Here is a 22,351-nt window from a genome sequence, read left to right as displayed (position 1 = left end):
GTGTTCGTGGGATGGTTGAAAGGTGGGACCGCATTTCGCGGTGAAACAGTTTAGAAATACCGAATGCATCACTTTGCATTACGGTGCCAGAATGGCCACTGGGCAACAGAATACGCGACTTGAATTCATTTACTGCGTTTGCGTAAGAGCAAGAACTCTTACTGTTTCAGCTAAGATCAGGGGGCAGAAATACTTCGAACGTCAGACCTATGCAAGGGTTATCGTTGTTGGTGCGGAGGGTGGAGGGGGAAGGAGTGGGGGAGGGAGGGGGTCTCGAGGAAAACTGCAGACAGAGTGGGTGGGAGGCGGCAGCCCAGTCCATGACAAGAGGCGAGTCTCGCTGCCGACCCACCACTGCACTGGCTGCCGCGGCGCCCGACGTGTCTGGTGAGTCTCCACGTAGTCCTTCCATCAACGTACGGTAGGTATATACTGTGCGTCTAACTTCCCTCAATTTGGCTGTCTCCTGTTCTCAGTGTTTTCCACACTTAAAAGCGGATGCCATGAAAACGGAGACCGAGATGTTTTTCTCTTTTCCCAACTATTTTTCTCTACCTATACCACAACAGCTTTTGTGATGAGCTCCTGTATTGTCTCACATCAGCTATGATCTATAGCAAATACAGCTTCTTACAGCACAATGTAAATAATTGTACTACTTGCATAATTATTATTGTCACGAATTCCATAGTTTTCAAACAGGTTCCAGAACGAATGTTGCTTTTGATGTATACTTGTCGGACCTAAATGACAACTGAAGCAGGAAAGGCTTCCGCAATAAAGTTTTCACTCCGGACCAGAGTGTGCTAATATGAAACTTCCTGGCAGAGCACTTTCCAGAGAAAGGCAAATGTCCCGAGTTCGAGTCTCGGTCCGGCACACGGTTCTGATCTGCCAGGACGTTTCAGGCGACAGTTGCTGGAAGACTTCTACAGAGTGGTAATGTACGTAACATCTGTTTTCCAGCAGGAAGAAATTCAAATCCTCTGGGTTAATAAATGTTTTTACTAAACTAAGTACCAACGTGGAGGAAAGTTGGATGTTCAATTTATGTGCAGGCTGATTCCAAAAGTTTACTCAGCAACGTTGTGCACAACAGTAGGTGTTCGAAACGACGACTAATTGGAACGCCTGCAGCCTTATCTGTGGAAGTACGTGACATACACGATGCTACATATCCCAGTCACTGGATGGAATGGGAACACCAATTTGCGTGTCTCCTGCGCTCCCCTCATCGAACGCGTCTTAAAGTTTTTTATGTCTTCTCATATCAACAACATCGTCTACATGACACGGTGTCTGTAAAAGTTCAGTTTCGTTAACACATGTTGCCGTAAAATTTACAGTCCGTCACTCAAGTTGGATGGCGTCACTTTATTTGATGTCACACTTTTGAGAACGTGTGTTTTGGTCCTGACATTAAATAATTTGTGCAATACTTAATCACTTTATTACTTCCCATTCGCTCAAGCACCAAGTCGGTACACAGTCAAGTTTTATATGAAAGTCTGCACCATTGCTGTAGTTCAAAGTCTCACTCTATTTCTCAGACGTAATATCTCTTTCATTTCGTACACATTCTCTCTTAGTATAACGTATACCCCTGTTCTGTAATAACTACTGGTTCCTTCTCGTACTTCCCTTGTCTCCACACTTCTTCTTGATAATCTTATGTCGTTTTCGTCGATACACAGCTGAAATTTGAGTTCTTGGACCTTTTCTCTTTCCTTCTGTCTTCTGACTTCTGTGTCGATAATTTCGAAACGAATAGAGACCTCTCCACACATTATTGTATTTTAATGTGACAGTGCTGCTGTGCTACTTTGCTGGCTACTTTAACTTTTCCTTAGTTTCTGCGTGCTCAGACTACTTCCACTACGGACGTGCTATAATTCGTTTCCACGTAATGCACAGTCCGACTATTACTATATTCTTTTCAGTAAAATCATTACTTTTTCTACTATTAAAACAAGACTTCCCTTCGGCCCACCTGTACACAACCACATCCCTGCTTCAGCTAACTCGCTTTCGTCTTAACAAAATTTCTACATCTGCATCTACATCTATGTGATTCCTCTGCTATTCACAATAAAGTGCCTGGCAGAGGGTTCAATGAACCACCTTCAAGCTGTCTCTCTACTGTTCCATTCTCGAACGGTACGCGCGAAAGAAGAGCACTTAAATTTTTCTGTGCGAGCCCTCGTTTCTCTTATTTTATCGTGATGATCATTTCTCCCCATATAGGCGAGTGCCAACAGAATGTTTTCGCAATCAGGGGAGAAAACTGGTGATAGAAATTTCTTGAGAAGATCCCGTCGCAACGAAAAACGCCTTTGTTTTATTGATTGCTACTCCAGTTCACGTATCATGTCTGTGGCACTATCTCCCCTATTTCGCGATAATACAAAACGAACTGCCCTTCTTTGTACTTTTTCGATGTCATCCATCAGTCCCACCTGATGCGGATCTCACACCGCACAGCAATACTCCAGAATAGGGCGGACAAGCGTATTGTAAGCAGTCTCTTTGGTAGACCAGTTGCACCTAAGTGTTCTGCCAATGAATCGCAGTCTTTAGTTTGCTCTACCCACAATATTATCTATGTGATCGTTCCAATTTAGGTTATTTGTAATTGTAATCTCTAAGGTTTTCGTTGAATTTACAGCCCTTAGATTTGTGTGACGTATCGCATAACCGAAATTTAGCTGATTTCTTTAGTACTCATGTGAATAACTTCACACTTTTCTTTATTCAGGGTCAATTGCCACTTTTCGCACCATACAGATATATAAATCATTTTGCAAGTCGTTTTGATCATCTGATGACGTTAGAAGACGATAAATGACAGCATCATTTGCAAACAATCTAAGACGGCTACTCAGGTTGTCTCGTATGTCGTCAATATAGGTCAGGAATAACAGAGAGCCTATAACACTTCCTAGGGGAACGCCGGATATTTCTTCTGTTTGACTCGATGACATTGCGTTTATTACTACAAACTGTGAACTTTCTGACAGGAAATCACGAATCCAGTCGCACTACTGAGGCGATACTCCGTAGGCACGCAGTTTGGTTAGAAGACGCTTGTGAGGAACGGTGTCGAAAGCTTTGTGGAAATCTAAAAATATGGAATCAATTTGACGTCCCCTGTCGATAGCACTTATTATTTCATGAGTATAAAGAGCTAGTTGTGTTTCACTGGAGCGATATTTTCTGAATTAGTGATGACTATATGTCAATAAATCGTTTTCTTCGAGGTACTTCATAATTTTCGAATACAGTATATGTTCTAAAACCCTACTGCAAATCGACGTTATTGATATAGGCCTGTAATTCAGAGGATTACTCCTACTTCCCTTTTTGGGTATTGGTGTGACTTGAGCAATCTTCCAGTCTTTAGTTACGGATCTTTCTGTGAGCCAGTGGTTGATTATAATTGCTAAATATGGAGCCATTTTATCAGCATACTCTGAAAGGAACCTGACTGGTATACAATCTGGACCGGAGGCGTTGCCTTTATTAAGTGATTTAAGCTGCTTCGTTACTCTGAGGATATCTATTTCTATGTTTCTCATCTTGGCCGTTGTTCTTTATTGGAATTCAAGAACATGTACTTCGTCTTCTTTGGTGAAGGAGTTTCGGAAAACCGAGTTTAATAACTCTGCTTTAGTGGCACTGTCATCAGTGACTGCACCGTTGTTATCGCGCAGAGAAGGTACTGATTGCGTTTTCCCACTGGTGTGCTTTATATATGACCAGAATTTCTTTGGGTTTTCTGCCAGATAGAATTTCGTTGCGGAAATTATTAAAAGCACCTCGCATTGAAGTACGCGCTATATTTCGAACTTCTGTAAAACTTTGCCAGTCTTCGGGATTTTGCGTTCTTTTGAATCCGGCATGCTTTTTTCGTTGCTTCTGCAACAACGATCTGACCCGTTTTGTGCACCATGGGGGATCATTATCATCAATTTGCACAGATTAAAATTCTCATATAGGGCTAAACTATTCTCTTTTACTCACAAAGCAATAGGAATTTTATACACACTGCGATTAATTTAGTTTAAGATCAGTAATGCCTACTTGTGTTGGCAACAGGTAATTATTGTTTGTCGGAAATCTCACTTTTAAGTCGCTGGAAGGCGATATAGTTTTATGAGGATTAACAAGAAGAGTGTGCCTCTTACCGATGTCTTTATGGGACCTCGCACGCCATTTCCCCCCATTCCGATGTCAGTTTCATTCCTGCGACACCCTTCGATTTCTGTTATGAAGGTCAGTCTCCACCAGTGCAGAAAGGATTCCGTTAACGCCACAGCTGTCCTGTAGAATTTTGTGGCCTACACAGTCAAAGACCGTGGCACAAAATATACAGCGGAGTATTTGATTTTGCTTACCTCTGCAGTCATTCATTTTCTGAGGTTCGGTAGTGTTTTCTCTATACAGAACTCGTAGCAAAAGGCAAAGTGAGCGCTGTTAAGACGTTCTGGTCAGTCACATGAGTCAGTATTCTATCCGAGCCACACTCTCATAGATTTTTGAAAAGAATTGAAGTACTCTAGTAGGTCTGGAACTAATTTCGCCTATCTGCGTTTTTACAGATCTCTGTTTCCACGCGTCATTAAAGTCTGTCAGGAAGTACGGCCCCAATCATTAAATGATCACATGCAGACTTAATAATATTCCTATCAGAACCAGATTAAAATAGAAATAAATCTATTGCGCGTGTACTGAGTTTGTTGCCATTTTGAAGAAGTAACCAGAGTCGCTATGGCAGAGATTGACACGGTAGCGGGTCGGACCCACATAGTAATCAGACTACAAGGGAAAAAATTTGGTCCTGATAATCTGTTTTTCATAATTTTTTAGTTTCTCGTCGTAATAAATTGTGCTTCGTTTTCTCCACACATTACCCATCCACAAAATTAGTAGGAACTGACCCTTTGCACAGATACTGGGTACACCCTTGGGAACAGCAGTCATACCTGTACGGAATGCTACTTAGCAACTACAAAAGGTGGACCATTATCTGAAGAAGGAAAGGAAGGACTGAAAACCGTACCTCTTATTGTTGACAAACTGAGGAAGGAATGAGGTAACAAGTCCATATGAGCATTTTACACTATGTCCAGAACACGCGTGATCACACTGCCATGCATGTGTTGACCAGGTATGTAAGCGTACTTCATCATTTGTGTGTTGTTGTTGTAGTAATGGTATTAGTAGTAGTAGCAGTAGTTTATTTGTAGATAACTTTTTACAGGTTATCGGTCACGTCTTTACATTACAATTTAAGTAAATTAAGGTAATTCGCATATACAGACTTATGCAGGCTTATAAGTGTAGAATGGCAAGATTGCGATAAGTAGTTATCTGTTGCCTTATAGTAGGAATAAACCTAGCATTTACCTGAGATGATTTACGGATACCACGATAATCTAAATTAGGGTGGGTGAATGAAGAGCGGACGATCCACCCTCCCGAATACAAGGCTAGTCGATTTAAGATGGTGCTACCTCATTCGGTTTATCCCTTGCGTACAATACCTCAGCTAGCAGGGACCTAGGTTGGATGGGTAAGGTGCTGGTGGCCAAATGAACCAATCTAGCACGTAATACGAATTCATCAAACAAATTCGATATCTTGAATAATTAGAGAAGTCGATCATTAAGGAATTAAGCATGTTACATGATAACAAAATTTAAACGTACTTATTACTCTGAGGTCATATAGTAAGATTACACATGCTTCACAGAGCAACAGCAGAGGTTGCTTCGAACTTTATACCGATACAAGCATTTAGTTAAATTCAGACTGAATGAAATATTTTGTCAAAAAATGAAGGAATCATTAAGTGAAATTAAATGCATATTAGGCTTGCAATCAAAGAAATTCATAGCACAGTAACCAATAGCAAAGGATATACTAGTTACATAAATAACAAAATCAAAATGTCTTAATGAACAATATGGAGACGCTCTATACAAGCAACAGCTGCAATAAGAGCTTATACTGAATGAGTTTTCCAGGTAACTTACCCAAGACAATTATTCAGGGAATCTGACATCACTTACACCTTATAATGGTCGGTCCGTGAGACAATTCCAAGTTGCAATTCAATTCCCAAAATCATGACAAGCCACTCAGTTAAAACTGGCGAGTTAACGGCTCAGTTTATTATTTAACACAAACATGCGCTTAAAAGGTGAAAGGCTCACCAAAACACATAAAATGAGCATACTAAAAGCTGCCAAGATTCAACAGTAATTAATTTAGGGCCCAGAACACAACGAAATAGTTTGCTGATGTAGGGATTAAAATTTGGACAAACAATTATACATGTTGTCACAGAGGCTAGCGCGATGTGGAACAAATTTTTAAGCTCTTTCGGATTCAGCAACTTAGGTAACCAGACATACGCCTCAAAGCAATGGTCTACCTTGGTTCGTTTAAAACAACTTCGTCATAACTGAAACATGTTGTTTATGTGGTCTTCAGTACAAAGATTGGTCTGATGCACCTCTCCATGCTACTCCATCCTGTGCAAGCTTCTTCATCTCCAAGTACCTACTGAAACTTACATCCCTCTGAATCTGCTTAGTATATCCATCTCTTGGTCTCCCTCTAACATGTTTACCCTTCACGCGGCCCTCCAGTACTAAATTCAACATCCGTTGATGCCTCAGATCATGTTCTACCAACCGACCCCATCTTCTAGTCAAGTTGTACCAAAAATTCCTCTTCTCTCCAACTCTATTCAGTACCTCCTCATTACTACGTGATCTATCCATCTAATGTTCAGCAGTCTTCTGTAGCACCACATTCCGAAAGCTTCTCTTCTTGTGTAAACTATTTATCGTCCATGTTTCGCTTCCATACGTGGGTACACTCCATACAAATACTTTCAGAAAAGTCTTCCTTACACGTAAATAAATACTCGATGTTAACAAATTTCTACAGAAACACTTTCCTTGCCATTGCCAGTCTGCATTTTCTATCCTATCTACTTTGAGCATCATCAGTTACTTTGGTCCCCAAATAGCAAAACGCATCTACGACTTTAAGCTTCTCATTTCCTAATCTAATTCCCTCTGGATCACGTCATTTCTCATCCGTGCATGGCTGCACTCAATACAAATACCTACAGAAAAGACTTTCTGGCACTTAAATCTATACTCGATGCTAACAAATCTCTCTTCTTCAGAAAGACTTTAGTTGCCATTGCCGGTCTGCTTTTTATATCCTATCTACTTCGACCATCATCAGTTACTTTATTCTCCAAATAGCAGAACTCATTAAGTTTCTCGTTTCCTAATCTAATTCCCTCAGCGTCACCTGATTTAATTCAACTACATTCCATTATCCTCGTTTTGATTTTGTTGATGTTCATATTATATCCTCCTTTCAAGGCAATGCCCATTCAGCTCAACTGCTCTTCCAGGTCCTTTGCTGTGTCTGACAGAATTACAGTGCAGTCGCAAGACCCACTTTTTTATATCTTCGCCATGGATTTTAATTCCTACTCCAAATTTTTCTTTTGTTTCCCTTACTGCTTGCCCAATGTACAAATCGAATTACGTTTCGGATAGCCTACAACCCTGTCCCTTCCCAACCACTGCTTCCCTTACATACCCCTCCACTCTTATAACTTCCATCTGATTTCTATACAAATTGTAAATAGCTTTTCGCTATTATACCCCTGCCCCCTTCAGAATTTAATGGAGAATATTCCAGTCCACATTGTAAAAATCTATCTCTAAGTCTACAAATGCTAGAAACGTAAGTTTGCCTGTCCTGATATCTTGCAAGATAAGTCGTGGGGTCAGTATTGCCTCTTGTGCTCCAACATTTGTACAGAATCCAAACTGATCTTCCCTGAGGCCGGCTTCTACCAGTACTTCCATTCGTTTGTAAAGAATTCGTGTTAGTATATTGCTGCTGTGACTTATTATACTGATTGTTCGGTAATTTTCACACCTGTCAACAGCTGCTTTTATAGGATTGCAATTATTACATTCTTCTTGAAGTCTGAGGGTATTTCACCTGTCTCATACATCTTGCACACCTGATGGCAGAGTTTTGTCAGGTCTGGCCCTCTCATGGCTATTAGTAATTCTAGTGGTATGTCTATTCCTGGGTCCTTGTTTCGACTTAGGTCTTTAAGTGGTCTGTCACATTCTTCACACAGTGTCATATCGCCCATTTTTGAGACGTTTGTATTTCTTTTTGCCTGCTTTATTTACTGCATTTTATATTTTCTCCTTTCATCAGCTAAATTCAATATCTCTTCCGTTACCCAAGGATTTCTACTAGCCCTAGTGTTTTTACTTCCTTCATTCTCTGCTACCTTCACTGTTTCGTCTCTGAAAGGTACCCATTCTTCTTCTACTATAGTTCTCTCCCTCATTCTAATAAATTGTTTCCTAATACTCTGAAACTCTCTACAACCTCTGGTTCTTTCAATTTAACCAGGTCCCATCACCTTAAATTCCCACCTTTTTGCCGTTTTTTCAGGTTTAATCTACAGTTCAATAGATTGTGGTCAGAGTCCACATCAGCCCCTGGAAATGCCTTACTATTGAAAACCTGGTTCCTAAATCTCTGTCTTACCATTACATAATATATCTGAAACCTTTCAGTGTCTCCAGGCCTCTTCCACATACATAATATTCTTTCATGATTCATAAACCAAGTGTTAGCTATAATTAAGTTATGCTCTGAGAAAAATTCTACGAGGTGGTTTCCTCCTTTTTTCCTTACCCTCATTCCATGTTCACCTACTACTTTTCCTTGTCTTCCTTTTTCTACTGTTGAATTCCAGTTCCCCATGACTATTGAATTTACGTCTCCCTTCACTCTCTGAATAAATTCTTTTATTTCATCATATATTTCTTCAATCTCTTCTTCATCTGGGGAGCTAGTTGGCATATAAACTTGTATTACTGTAGGCTTCGTATCTATCTTGGCCACAATAATGCGTTCACTACGCTGTTTGTAGGAGCCTATCCGCCTTCCTATTTTTTTATTCATTACTAAACTTACTCCTGCATTACCCCTATTTGATTTTGTATTTATGACCCTGTATTCACACTACCAGAAGTCTTGTTCCTCCCGCCACCGAACTTCACTAATTCCCACTACATCTAACTTTAATCTATCCATTTTCCTTTTTAAATTTTCTAACCAAATGCCTGATTAAGGGATCTGACATTCCACACTCTGGTCTGTAAAGCACCAGTTTTGTTTCGCTTGATAACGATGTCCTCCTGAGTAGTCCCTGCCCTGGAACATACAACACAGTAATAACCAAGCAATCCAAAATACAAAGGTAGACATTTGTAAACAGTAAAGGAACAATTTACTACCCAAATGTGTAACACCAAATTCTTTTTCTTGAGCGCAGGAATTTGACAAGTCCTTAACATGTTACCTTGTTTGATCATGATACATATCACAACCTTTAACTAACAGACATAGTAAGGTATTCAGATTCAGTGTCATATCCCACATGCCATTACACAGTATAATAGAGAAACCATAAACAGCACACAGTCTGCTTACAACAGAAATAGACAAAACATTAAACTTCAGAAGAAAGATACACAAATTCGAATACACACGGTGAGAAGACTTCTGAGTGAACCCCAGCTGACAGCCCACACGCTAATGACAATTTGAAGCGTCAAATTCTCTGTCCACTTGACAGGAATTTACAAAATAAAAATCAGAACTGTCATGGGATAGGATTACGAGACGCACGACCGACTGACACTTTAATTCGGATCGCACTTTATGAAAGTTCAGTGGGCCTGTGGTAATTTAACTGGCACGGCAAACGGCTTTAATGCTGTCAGCCCAGCTCACAGCCAAACGATCACAACTCAGCACAAGTGCCTCGGCGACACAAACATCAAAACCCGCTTACTGAACAGACTCTGGGATGCTCACCGTAAGGACCGGATTGTAAAGTCCCACTTACACGATGCGCATAAACCGTATGCCTATGCACCAGCGCTCCAAGTGTGCATATCTGTAACTACAGACTGGTTCACGTCGACCTATTACACCAGCCACGAGGTAATGTACCTGTCGCATATGCGCAATAGATGGTAGTAACGCGCGAAACGCAAATAGAACTGTCTGATCTCCTGTAAAGTCGTCCGTTCTACCGCGAGAAACACAAGTGGAACAGTGTGATATATTGTAACGCGATTCGATCAGGGTTCCTGTTTAATAAGAAGTTGTTTTCTTATTATTATTTATTAAGTAATTGTTAGTCTCTAACGTAGGTTACTCAACAGTTAGTTTTATATTACGACGCTTGGTTACAAAGGTATATGTATATCTAAATATACATTTATACCGCATTCTACACACGGAGGACGCACTTGTCTTAGGAGTTGTTGCTCTGATAGTGACTGTCAATCTTCGGATTAGTGCAGAACGACGGTGTGAACGAAAAGCCAGATTTTGTTGGATTTGACTCTGGGACAGGGTTTATGCGTTCCTTAAGAGTGCTTAAAAGCCAGTGGCTGAAAGGGAGTAACGAAGGCATTCGAATATATTCATTGCTAATGAAAGAAGTGAGGCCTGGAGATCCACAAAAATTTCGGAACTTCGAGGGGATGGACATGGCTTGATTCCAGAAACTGTTCTCTGAAATAGAAGAGAGAATTAGCAAGTGAGACACAGTCATGGGGGTGGCTATCCTATCTCACAATCTCGAAAGAGAGAATTAAATCATATGTTTGCAGATCTTGTGATCATACCAGCCTAGATCACTAATAAAATAACGGCTCATGCCCTCTTATGTGGCAGGCTGTTTGTAACATTACGTTACCTGGCGACTGTCGAATCTTGCAAGTCCGGCTTTTAGCCACAGGATAGCTCAGCCCACCATCCGAAAGTTGTTGTGGGTATATTCACTCCATTTAGCAACACTTTAAAGGCCAAATATTTAAGGGTGCACTTGTGTTATTTTTCCAAGTTCGGTATATGACCTCATCTGTCGCACTGGGAAAAACTGCACGCTGTGGAACTAATTTTTAAGCTCTCTCGCATTCAGCAACTTAGGTAACCAGACATCCGCCCCAAAGCAATGGTCTACCTTGGTTCGTTTAAAATAACTTCGTCGTAACTGAAACATGTTGTTTTTGTGGTCTTCAGTACAAAGACTGGTCTGATGCAGCTCTCCATGCTACTCTGTCCTGTGCAAGCTTCTTCATCTCCCAGCACCTACTGCAGCCTACATCCTTCTGAATTTGCTTACTGTATTCATCTCTTGGTCTCCCTCTAAGAATTTTACCCTCCACGCTGCCCTCCAATACTAAAATGGTGTCAGGACCCACGTGACTGCTACGGTCGCAGGTTCGAATCCTGCCTTGGGCATGGATGTGTGTGATGTCCATAGGTTAGTTAGGTTTAAGTAGCTCTGGGGGACTGATGACCTAGGAAGTTAAGTCCCATAGTGCTCGGCGCCAATTGAACCACTTTAGAACCATTTGAACTAAATTGGCGATCCCTTGATGCCTTAGAATGTGCCCTACCAACCGATCCCTTCTTCTAGTCAAGTTGTGCCACAAACTCATCTTCTCCCCAATTCTATTCAATACCTCCTCATTACTTATGTGATCTACCTGTCTAACGTTCAGCATTCTTATGTAGCACCACATTTCGAAAGCTTCTATTCTCTTCTTGTATAAACTATTTATCGCCCACGTTTCACTTCCATACATTGCTACACTCCATACAAATTCTTTCAGAAACGTCTTCCTGACACCTAAATCAATACTCGATGTTAACAAATTTCTCTTCCTCAGAAACGCTTTCGTTGCCATTGCCAGTATACATTTTATGTCCTCTCTACTTCGACCATCATCAGATATTTTGCTCCCCAAATAGCAAAACTCCTTTACTACTTTAAGTGTCTCATTTCCTAATCTAATTCCGTCAGCATCACCCAACTCAATTCGACTACATTCCATTATGCTCGATTTGCTTTTGTTGACGTTCATCTTATACCCTGCTTTCAAGACACTTCCCATTCCGTTCAACTGCTCTTCCAAGTCCTTTGCTGTCTCTGACAGAATTACAATTTCATCGGCGAACCTCAAAGTTTTATTTCTTCTCCATGGATTTTAATACCCACTCCGAACTTTTCTTTTGTTTCCTTTACTGCTTGCTCAATATACAGATTGAATAGCAACGGACATAGGCTACAACCCTGTCTCTTTCTTTTTCACATGCCACTTCCGAACACCGGCAGGATATAGAACGGCGCCTCATAAAATAAGACGAGATAATACGGCGCCTGGGTGGCTTCGTGGATTCTATTGTTGATCGCCTCGTTATCAATGTAGCAGATCATAGTTTCAAATCTGAAATGTGTTTCTCGCTTACAGATAAAGAAGGAGCTGAGAGATTACCAGACGACTGACTGTAATTAATGCATTCAGTATCTTCAGTATTCAACAGTATGGTGAAATACCTGCAGTATGATTTTGTATCTCACATAGCTCGCTCAGAATATTGACCTTGAGTTTAAGTTAGCAATTCTAATCACTCTTGTTTGTAATTAGAATACTACTGATATTTCCCCGTTGTATGTAAAGAATGACTGCGCTGGAAAAAATCTTATGTTATTTGATTTTCAAACAGCTAAGTAAAATTCAACGTAGTCAGACAGTTTTCTCATTACTTATTCTGATCATCACTGAACTGACAGATAATATTTTAGCGCAACGCAATGTGACTTTCACTAATCCTACAGAAGAACTACTGCAATACAGCGAGCGCCAGCACTGCCAGCTAAATAACAGATTCTGACTACTGAAGGCAGTAACTACTGACAGGGATGGTTAACAAATGAAAGATTTTTATAGAGAACAGACAATGTATTTACCTTAATAGTATTCAAAAGTCATAATAGACATCCAGTATTACAAATTTCCTTTTTCTGACGGTCACACGTCCAGATCGTCCGTTCATAGTAACCTCTTAAACCTCCGCCATCTCTCTCCCACATCCAACACTGCTGGCGGCTCACCTCCAACAACCCAACGCTACAGGCTGTTCTCATCTAACTCCCCAGCGCTACACAAGCGAATATTCCAACCATGAGTCTAACCAGTCACAGACTGCACACAACGCAGTCAGCGATATTCATACAGAGCGCTGCGTGGCGTTACCAACACAAAAACCTAAACAGCCTACTTACATAGCCCCCATGCGCCCCACAAAAAAAATTACAAATTGTTTTGGGCAGTGGAAAATAATGATTTGAAATTTTTTTTCGTAATTACAATAACAAAAATATAAAATGCACGCATTTATTCATACAATGTTGGTGAAAAGCTAAAATTATAGTTTTATGCCCAAGCCTGAGCAGTGAAAGAAGGTGCACATGGAAGTAGTGGCTTTCCATGCAGTCTTGAAGAAGTTGTGTTGTCCTTCCAACAGAAAGACAGTGCTAACTCTTGACATGCAGACAGGTAATGGGCCACAACATATCAAACCCACAGTCGAAGTTTTGCAGAATTTTGGTAGGTAGGTGATCAGAGCAGACCCATAGTATTTCCTGTAGAGATGATGGCAATAGAGGGCCACCGCCGATGCAGACCCACTTCAGTCCTGGTGGAGAATTTGGTATTGGTGGGCCATTAAGTTGCAGACCCAGTGTAGACCTTGTAGAGATGGCCAGCAACCATCTGTTGCGACAGTGCGGGTGCACAAACACCATCAAAGAGTCTTACAGATAATGTAGCAAATCCATGAACCACTGCTTGTGCAGTCACAAACTTTTTGGAATGTCCTTAGAACTAGCAATGTAGTTAACCAGTCTCTTGGTGAATTATCAACACATGTCCAAACACTAAGACAGTCATCTACCATCTGAGATTTGACACACACAGTATGACTAACAGAAATGCGTGCATTTAAATGAATCTCTACTATCCACTTAATTTGAAGAAATTACAAATTTATGACATAAGAATACAATTATAACGGTACAGAAAACATCATTAAAGAACATAATAATACAGACAACATTTGTAGTAATACAAGCTTAACAGAAAATAGAAATAAGCACATACATGAGTATTATAGGAATTGTGACATAAGTAAATAAATGAGAAAAGAGAATATTCTAACATTAATTTGACATATGATCATTAAAGGAAAACATAACAGAATAAATAATATCTAAACCTTTTTCCAGAGTATTTGAGGATAACAGTACTCCTCATCATAGTAAATGCAGTTTAGTATCAGAAAATTCTACAACAAATCTCTTATCAGATAGACACATAAAGACAGGAAGAACATAGACACACAAGGGTACATAGCAGAATAACACAAAAGGAAATAACAGGGTTTGTTTTCAGTATAACATTTAGTACTGCAGTTCAACCCAAAGCTTCATTCGGTAGATCTTTCCTCTTATTTCAACATTTTTTTCGCAAAAAGGTCTTATCTAAGCATGCTTTCTGTATTTTCCATTACCTTAGCTCATCGTTTATTTTTCGTTGTCTTACCACATCATTTGTTTCCAGGAAAATCCTACCTAAACCAGTTGTCCTGAAACCCTACATTCTTGTTTATATCCTCTTTCAAAATAATTGTTCTTCATTGTGCACTACTTTTTTGGCCAAACCTTTTTCTTATAGCTTCTCAATGAATTCTTTCCCTATTCTTCAGACTTAGTTTCTTATATAGCTAACTTAAGCCTACTGAGCTCAGATACATTAACTAAGGGACGAGCCAATGCAGCAGCACAAGCTTTAACACAAACAGAAATGACAAAGAAAATGCATTTGCAAAGCAAGCAGTAATATATCGAAATTACCAAAGCAAATGCAACATTACAAACAATAGAAGGCAATATGCAGCAAACAAGAAAAATAAATCAATGGTAAAACTGGCTTATAAGAGCAGTACAAAGTAAAATTCAGTAGGTCATTGCCTGACAAACAGCAGCAGCAAAAGCAGTAAACTATACCTAAACTTGACAAAGCTAAAGCAGAAAAAATATTACATAAAGATAGCAATGCAGGTATGGAAATGTCTCTATACATATTAATGCCTGTGTCACATCTTAACACTAAAGTGATGCACCTCAACAACCTATTCTACAAATAAATTACCAAGTCCTTGAAAAGGAAGTTATGTATACGGTTCTTTTTGTCAATCACTTCTCCTTATGCTTCTTTTGTTTATAAGTGCTCCTTTTTTTAAGAATGTAGATCATAAAATTATTATTTAATACATCTGTAGACAGAAAATATTTACAGTAGTACAGCTATTAAATTCTATTTTAACGAATGCTGTAGCACAGCTAGAAACCAGTTACTAAACAAAATGAGCAAATATATATAAGGCAAAGATTACTGGTTTCATTCACTAGCGATCAGGCATATAGATATAAAATATTTCTCATCATTTCATTAGGCATTTTAGTAAATACCAGAAAGTATGAGCTCCAAACTGTAATCATATGTTGTCAAGTATGAGAGAGTCATACTTGCAATGCTTTCTACAAAGAAATGTCAATAGCGAGGTTAGTGGCCTCTTTTTCCTACACCTGTGCCTCTGAAAGGCACACACTAATGGTTCTTTTCAGGCGACTGTCGCACAGTTGGGCTCCCACAGCGCATTACGTCAAGGTCACTTACTTTCATCTGAAACACATACAATAGTGGTTTCCTCTACAGTGGAAATCTCATATAAAAAATTTCACAGGTTGAAAATTTATTTTAGTAATGTGTAGAAACAAAATCTCATAAATATAACAGTGTCCAAAAATTTCAGTTAGCATAGTGGTAGTCACAGTCATGCACCCTTCATAATGACCACAACCACACCTCGACATCACATTACATATTGTCGTCACAATAATAATATCATAACACCTCAGTCAAATCTAAAAACGTCGTAACTTTCTTCAATAATTTCGAAATCTCTAAAAACATGCTGTCATAGTATCACAGTGTTTTCTAAAGCAAATACGAACAGTTCACAAAAATGTAGGCAAAATCCAATTTCATAAGTGTCAAGTTCTTTTTTGGTCATCAGTCTACTGACTAGTTTGATGCGGCCCACCACGAATTCCTTTCCTGTGCTAACCTCTTCACCTCAGAGTAGCACTTGCAACCTATGTCCTCAATTATTTGCTTGACGTATTCCAATCTCTGTCTTCCTCTACAGTTTTTGCCCTCTACAGCTCCCTCTAGTACCATGGAACTCATTCCCTCATGTCTTAGCAGGTGTCCTATCATCCTGTCCCTTCTTCTTATCAGTGTTTTCCACATATTCCTTTCCTCTCCGATTCTGTGTAGAACCTCCTCATTCCTTACATTATCAGTCCACCTAATTTTCAACATTTGTCTATAGCACCACATCTCAAATGCTTCGATTCTCTTCTGTTCCGGTTTTCCCACAGTCCATGTTTCACTACCATACAATGGTGTACTCCAAACGTACATTCTCAGAAAGTTCTTCCTCAAATGAAGGCCGGTATTTGATATTAGTAGACTTCTCTTGGCCAGAAATGACTTTTTTGCCATAGCAAGTCTGCTTTGGATGTCCTCCTTGCTCCGTCCGTCATTGGTTATTTTACTGCCTAGGTAGCAGAATTCCTTAACTTCATTGACTTCGTGACAATCAATCCTGATGTTAAGTTTCTCGCTGTTCTCATTTCTTCTACTTCTCATTACCTTCGTCTTTCTCCGATTTACTCTCAAACCATACTGTGTACTCATTAGACTGTCCATTCCGTTCAGCAGGTCATTTAATTCTTCTTCACTTTCACTCAGGATAGCAATGTCATCAGCGAATAGTATCATTGATATCCTTTCACCTTGCATTTTAATTCCACTCCTGAAACTTTCTTTTATTTCCATCATTGCTCGATGTACAGATTGAAGAGTAGGGGCGAAAGGCTACGGTCTTGTCTTACACCCTTCTTAATACGAGCACTTCGTTCTTGATCATCCACTCTTATTATTCCCTCTTGGTTGTTGTACATATTGTATATGTCCCGTCTCTCCCTATAACATACCCCTACTTTTTTCAGAATCTCGAACAGCTTGCACCATTTAATATTGTGGAACGCTTTTTCCAGGTCGACAAATCCTATGAAAGTGTCTTGATTTTTCTTTAGCCTTGCTTCCATTATTAGCCGTAACGTCAGAATTGCCTCTCTCGTCCCTTTACTTTTCCTAAAGCCAAACTCAATTTCCTTTTCCATTCTTCTTTATATTATTCTTGTAAGCAGCTTCGATGCATGAGCTGTTAAGCTGATTGTGCGATAATTCTCGCGCTCATCAGCTCTTGCCGTCTTTGGAATTGTGTGGATGATGCTTTTCCGAAAGTCAGATGGTATATCGCCATATATTCTACACACCAGTGTGAATAGTCGTTTTGTTGCCACTTCCCCCAATGATTTTGAAATTCTGATGGAATGTTATCTATCCCTTCTGCCTTATTTGACTGTAAGTCCTCCAAAGCTCTTTTAAATTCCGATTCTAACACTGGATCCCCTATCTCTTCTGAATCGACCCTTGTTTCTTCTTCTATCACATCAGACAAATCTTCATCCTCATAGAGGCTTTCAATGTATTCTTTCCACCTATCTGCTCTCTCCTCTGCATTTAACAGTGGAATTCCCGTTGCACTCTTGATGTTACCACTGTTGCTTTTAATGTCACCAAAGGTTGTTTTGACTTTCCTGTATGTTGAGTCTGTCCTTCTAACAATCATATCTTTTCCGATGTCTTCACATTTTTCCTGCAGCCATTTCGTCTTAGCTTCCCTGCACTTCCTATTTATTTCATTCCTCAGCGACTTGTATTTCTGTATTCCCGATTTTCCCGGAACATGTTTGTACTTCCTCCTTTCATCAATCAAGTGAAGTATTTCTTCTGTTGCCCATGGTTTCTTCGCAGCTACCTTCTTTGTACCTATGTTTTCCTTCCCAACTTCTGTGATGGCCCTTTTTAGAGATGTGCATTCCTCTTCAACTGTACTGCCTACTGCGCTATTCTTTATTGCTGTATCTATAGCGTTAGAGAACTTCAAATGTATCTCGTCATTCCTTAGTACTTCCGTATGCCACTTCTCTGCGTATTGATTCTTCCTGACTATTGTCTTGAACTTGAACCAACTCTTCATCACTACTATATTGTGATCTGACTCTATATCTGCTCCTAGGTATGCCTTACAATCCAGTATCTGATTTCGGAATGTCTATCTGACCATGATATAATCTAATTGAAATCTTCACGTGTCTACCGGCCTTTTCCAAGTATACCTCCTCCTCTTGTGATTATTGAACAGGGTATTCGCTATTATTAGCTGAAACTTGTTACAGAACTCAATTAGTCTTTCTCCTCATTCATTCCTTGTCCCAAGCCCATATTCTCCTGTAACCTTTTCTTCTCCTCCTTCCCCTACAACTGCATTTCAGTCACCCATGACTATTAGATTTTCGTCCCCCTTTACATACTGCATTACCCTTTCAATATCCTCATACACTTTCTCTATCTGTTCATCTTCAGCTTGCTACGTCGGCATGTATACCTGAACTATCGTTGCCGGTGTTGGTCTGCTGTCGATTCTGATTAGAACAACCCGGTCACTGAACTGTTCACAGTAACACACCCTCCGCCCTACCTTCCTATTCATAACGAATCCTGCACCTGTTATGCCATTTTCTGCTGCTGTTGATATTACCCGATACTCGTCTGACCAGAAATCCTTGTCTTCCTTCCACTTCACTGACCCCTACTATATCTAGATTGAGCCTTTGTATTTCCCTTTTCAGGTTTTCTAGTTTCCCTACCACGTTCAAGCTTCTGACATTCCACGCGCCGACTCGTAGAACGTTATCCTTTCGTAGATTATTCAATATTTTTCTCAAGGTAACCTCCCCCTGGGCAATCCCCTCCCAGAGATCCGAATGGGGGACTATTCCGGAATCCTTTGCCAATGGAGAGATCATCATGACATTTCTTCAGTGACAGGCCACATGTCCTGTGGATACACGTTACGTGACTTTAATGCAGTGGTTTCCATTGCCTTCTGCATCCTCATGTCGTTGATCATTGGTGATTCTTCGACCTTTAGGGGCAATTTTCCACTCCTTGGACAAGAGAGTGCCCTGAACCTCTATCCGCTCCTGCGCCCTCTTTGACAAGGCCGTTGGCAGAATAAGGTTGACTTCTTATGCCGGAAGTCTTCGGCCGCCAATGCTGATTACTTATTAAAATTTAGGCAGTGGCGGGGATCGAACCCGGGACCGAACACGTTTTGATTATGAATCAAAGACGCTACCCCTAGACCACGGGTATCTACCGTGTCAAGTTATCTGTGTAATTACATGAACATGAGTTGCTGATGTAGTACAAAGAATGTTTGTCTCTCTCAGTTACATCATCAGATAGCTGTGTAATTCTGTGTTAGAGAATTATGGTACTGATGTGTAAAACTGAATAAGCAAATACAATATTAGCTAGGGCTCCAAGCGCTTGCCAGACGCTTAGTACACAAAGTAAACGTGTACCCCCTGAGGGCTAGTGTAATTATAACCTCATGTGTTACAGGTTACAACAATGGAATGAAATGTATCACCAAAAACCTGTCTTGTATCTTTGCAATTCAAGAATCTTTGAAAAAAAAAAGATTTAAGTACAAAAATTAATCGCTCAAATGTGTGTCCAATAGCTGTGCGTCTAGCTGTAGGATAATTTCTGTCATTACTTAACGGTAAATAATGTCCCAAGTGTCTTAGTTATTGCCGTCCATAAAAAAAGTTCTACAAAAGTCAATGTACTTATCTCGTTATAAACAGAAGTGAAATGCTTTGCGTATAATGTCGTAGTTATTACATACATTACCATGGCCAAGAAAGTATTGTACTGTAATGTATTTTTGTGCTATGGAAAAGGCTGTCTCCTTTTAGCTATACCACAAAGGTTACTATTAGAACATATTTACTTTGCAGAAGAATGTAGAAAAACTGTGCTGATATAAAACAGATATGTCGCAGAAGCAATAATGTAAATTGTATTACTTATTAATAGCGACGTCATATAATTGTGTAGCTGTCAAATTAACTAACAACTGTGTCATCTCTTATCTCTCAGGAAGTACTTTAAATCGTGAATGTCTTTTCAAGTAAATCAAAATGTTGCATTAAAAAATATATATTTTCTAATTATGTAAGCCTTATAGTCGTTACATAATCGTGCAACGAACAAGCAAGAATGTACACACAATAACACTGTGTCGCCTGTTCACTACAAAAATGCATTTGTAATTACTGTCTAAATACAGGGTGTTTCAAAAATGACCAGTATATTTGAAACGGCAATAAAAACTAAACGAGCAGCGATAGAAATACACCGTTTGTTGCAATATGCTTGGGACAACAGTACACTTTCAGGCAGACAAACTTTCAAAATTACAGTAGTTACAATTTTCAACAACAGATGGCGCTGCGGTCTGGGAAACTCTATAGTACGATATTTTCCACATATCCACCATGCGTAGCAATAACATGGCGTAGTCTCTGAATGAAATTACCCGAAACCTTTGACAACGTGTCTGGCGGAATGGCTTCACATGCAGATGAGATGTACTGCTTCAGCTGTTCAATTGTTTCTGGATTCTGGCGGTACACCTGGTCTTTCAAGTGTCCCCACAGAAAGAAGTCACAGGGGTTCATGTCTGGCGAATAGGCAGGCCAATCCACGCCGCCTCCTGTATGTTTCGGATAGCCCAAAGCAATCACACGATCATCGAAATATTCATTCAGGAAATTAAAGACGTCGGCCGTGCGATGTGGCCGGGCACCATCTTGCATAAACCACGAGGTGTTCGCAGTGTCGTCTAAGGCAGTTTGTACCGCCACAAATTCACGAAGAATGTCCAGATAGCGTGATGCACTAATCGTTTCGGATCTGAGAAATGGGCCACTGATTCCTTTGGAAGAAATGGCGGCCCAGACCAGTACTTTTTGAGGATGCAGGGACGATGGGACTGCAACATGGGGCTTTTCGGTTCCCCATATGCGCCAGTTCTGTTTATTGACGAAGCTGTCCAGGTAAAAATAAGCTTCGTCAGTAAACCAAATGCTGCCCACATGCATATCGTCGTCATCAATCCTGTGCACTATATCGTTAGCGAATGTCTCTCATGCAGCAATGGTAGCGGCGCTGAGGGGTTGCCGCGTTTGAATTTTGTATGGATAGAGGTGTAAACTCTGGCGCATGAGACGATACGTGGACGTTGGCGTCATTTGGACCGCAGCTGCAACACGGTGAACGGAAACCCGAGGCCGCTGTTGGATCACCTGCTGCACTAGCTGTGTGTTGCCCTCTGTGGTTGCTGTACGCGGTCGCCCTACATTTCCAGCACGTTCATCCGTCACGTTCCCAGTCCGTTGAAATTTTTCAAACAGATTCTTCATTGTATCGCTTTTCGGTCCTTTGGTTACATTAAACCTCCGTTGAAAACTTCGTCTTGTTGCAACAACACTGTGTTCTAGGCGGTGGAATTCCAACACCAGAAAAATCCTCTGTTCTAAGGAATAAACCATGTTGTCTACAGCACACTTGCACGTTGTGAACAGCACACGCTTACAGCAGAAAGACGACGTACAGAATGGCGCACCCACAGACTCCGTTGTCTTCTATATCTTTCACATCACTTGCAGCGCCATCTGTTGTTGAAAATTGTAACTACTGTAATTTCGAAAGTTTGTCCGCCTGAAAATTTACTGTTGTCCCAAGCATATTGCAACAAACGGTGTATTTCTATCGCTGCTCGTTTAGTTTTTATTGCCGTTTCAAATATACTGGTCATTTTTGACACACCCTGTATGTTACCTAGGTTCTTGACTGGATAACTGACTTCAAAACATTGTTACATGTTTAGACTTTCTAAGTGTGACAAAGCATACTACTAACATGAAGTAGAAATCTTATAGCAATTACTAATTCAGAAAGCAAATTATCTCCCAATAAACGGTTTTACTCGTGAAATGTGATGTAGTCCTTTACTTTCCTAGTACGCAGAGTTTCAACTTCAATGCAATTATCATGTGGTACACTCCTGGAAATTGAAATAAGAACACCGTGAATTCATTGTCCCAGGAAGGGGAAACTTTATTGACACATTCCTGGGGTCAGATACATCACATGATCACACTGACAGAACCACAGGCACATAGACACAGGCAACAGAGCATGCACAATGTCGGCACTAGTACAGTGTATATCCACCTTTCGCAGCAATGCAGGCTGCTATTCACCCATGGAGACGATCGTAGAGATGCTGGATGTAGTCCTGTGGAACG

The 22,351-nt window shown here is 40.2% G+C and overlaps 1 protein-coding gene across 1 annotated transcript in view; it reads left to right on the top strand.

Moving 5' to 3' along the window:
• The first annotated feature begins 316 nt into the window (after nt 1-316).
• Nucleotides 317-22,351, top strand: part of LOC124553766 (ankyrin-3-like) — a 117,571-nt gene continuing 95,536 nt past the window's right edge. The window contains exon 1 of the mRNA XM_047127702.1: nt 317-387. The gene's annotated coding sequence lies outside the window, so the exon portion shown is untranslated. The remainder of the gene's footprint in view (nt 388-22,351) is intronic.

This window comes from Schistocerca americana, chromosome 11, assembly GCF_021461395.2.
Source record: "Schistocerca americana isolate TAMUIC-IGC-003095 chromosome 11, iqSchAmer2.1, whole genome shotgun sequence".
NCBI classification, from domain to species: Eukaryota; Metazoa; Arthropoda; class Insecta; order Orthoptera; family Acrididae; genus Schistocerca; species Schistocerca americana.
This window is presented reverse-complemented; position numbering and strand designations above follow the sequence as displayed.